We start from the raw sequence: 2,594 nt of genomic DNA on the forward strand, positions 1-2,594 counted from the left end.
CTCCGCCTCCCGGGTTCACACCGTTCTCCTGCCTCAGCCTCCCGAGTAGCTGGGACTACAGGCATGTGCCACCATGCCTGGCCGATTTTCTGTATTTTTAGTAGAGACATGGTTTCACTGTATTAGCCAGGATGGTCTCGATCTCCTGACCTCATGATCCGCCTGCCTCGGCCTTCCAAAGTGCTGGGATTACAGCCGTGAGCCACCGTGCCTCGCCGGCACCATGTTTTTTAATATTACGTGATTACATGTTGGTCTTTCATTTTCATCAACAGACACATCCTGACCATTTTATCAACTTCACAATAATATGTGCCTATTTTTTATATGTTTGAATGTTTTGAAACTTTCTCATTGTGTTACACATGTACGGTGTTATGAAACCAGAATACAGACTATATAGAACTGTCACAGAAAGAGTCTAAATTCCTTAATATTGCCAAAGCAATTTGCCATCCAAAATACATCTTGTCATTTCAAACCTTCCTAATAATTTACTATACTGGCCCATTCTTCAAAAAGATAAACTCATCATCCTATAGTACTTTATTTTAAAATCTATCTCATCTTACAATAAGGATTTCTAAGAAGTTTTCCAATCAAAATCGTAGATTTAACCCAGTATTATATGTGAACTCTTATTCAGTGAGCCTTGGTTTCAGCAGGTAGATTTGTGTAAGTCCTCATTTTACATTTTATGATTTTATTGATTTTGACCATGCATGATTTAGCTATTTCAGTCTGTCTTTTGTTTCTTTTGAAGTAGGAACTGGCCTTCTCTGAACCTTCTCTGGATCTCCAAGATTTTTGCACGTTTCTTCGGTATGTTAATTAGGCATTCTTGAAGTGTTGTCCCCGTGGGGATACGCTGATGACTTAGGTCATTTGAGTCTTCACCGTGCAATGGGAACGTGAATCTTACTGCAGTTCCGTCAGGTTCCACATGATGGTGGCCTTGTCTCCGCAAACCGGACTTCAGGTCCCTGTGTGCTAAGTTTATTGGCCTCAATTTCAAGCTCTGGTCGTAAAGCAGCTGTCAACTTGCCAGAGCCCCTGTGAAACAGCTGGGATTCTCAACGTGGGCTACATCCAACACCTGTGGCTGAGACACAGCGATTGTGAGAGATAGGACGCTTGCCGAAGAGCAATGGGACTGTCTGAACATTCTAAAATTCTAATTTACTCAAGCATGTTTGGTTTTGAGTTTTACTTTTCTGTAGAATATTTTCTTAACACAATTCAAATGTTGAGGATGCAGGATTGAGGTGCATAGTGAAAATTTAAATAATGCTGTATTCTATACTGTGCTTATTAGGCTTTACTTCTAATCATTTACCTGTCTCTAGAGCTGTGCTTTCTGATACAGCTAGCAAGCCACATGTTGCTCCTGAATACTTAAGATCTAGTCTGAATTGAGATCAGCAGTAAGTGTCAAATACACATGAAATTTCAAAGATTAAATTTGAAAAAGGTTATGTAAAAATTATACTTTAATATGAAAAAATAATATTCTGGGTACATTGGGTTAAATATATTACTAAAATTTATTTCACCTGTTACTTGTTACTTTTTTTACAGTGGCTACCAGAAATTTTTAAATTTTAGGTTACTTGCTTTGGTGGCTCACATATTTCTGTTGAACTGAGCTTGTCTAGAAGCCTCGATGATGTTTACTAAACACTGAGGGTTCTTGTATTCCTTTGCAGTATTTTTCTCATGAAATCTCTCAATTCCTCAGTGTAGTTATCAGATGTACCCTAGAATCTGAATTTTCAGGAGGTATTGGAGGCCTTGATATGGCTCTGGAATGGATACATTTTAGAATGCTCCCAAAGAAAGCTTCATGATTATAACTGATCATCAGAATTATGTGGATAAAGCATTATAATTCATTTATGATTCCCTCTACAGATATGTTGATTCTATAAATGTGGGTTGTTGGTATTTTGCTCTATATTTTTCTTTCCCTTTTCCTTCCTCTCTTATAGCTTTACCAATAAAGTCAGAGTGATATCCATGTAGGGAAATACTCTGCTGCCTGAAGAAACTGATGTGAAAGGAATATGATTATTAGGGGGCTACCACGACATATGGGTTGAACAAGAGTGGAATGAAGGTTGGCACCTTCAGCCGTATTCCAGGGTTGTTCTGGTGTTTCAGAGTAGGGCATGTTCAATTATTTAATCAGAACATGAACGTAAATGAAAAATGAATCAATTCACCCTATGGTATAAGAGGTTGATATATAACTATGAAAATTATGTGGAATTTCTTCTTAATATTTTATTATCCCATAATTACAAAATTACATATATTGGACACCCTTTAGATTGGAGAGCCATCAAGCCTTTCCCTCCATTACTTAAATATATCTCGTCTACATTTTGAAGATGATGAATCTTCATTTAACATGTTTTCTTAGGAAAGAAGCTCCTGAAGCAGTAAAATGCATGCATTTGAAGTAGCCAACAGACTTGATGGGGTAGTTGGGGCACTTCTAAGTATTACCTGAAGAAGAGGTGCTGGAATTCATTAGAAAAAAATAGAGTTTCATAGGAAAGTATAAATATTTCGTGGAACTAAATTGAAATTCT

The sequence above is a fragment of the Colobus angolensis genome, unplaced genomic scaffold, assembly GCF_000951035.1.
Source record: "Colobus angolensis palliatus isolate OR3802 unplaced genomic scaffold, Cang.pa_1.0 Scaffold2, whole genome shotgun sequence".
Taxonomy (NCBI): domain Eukaryota; kingdom Metazoa; phylum Chordata; class Mammalia; order Primates; family Cercopithecidae; genus Colobus; species Colobus angolensis.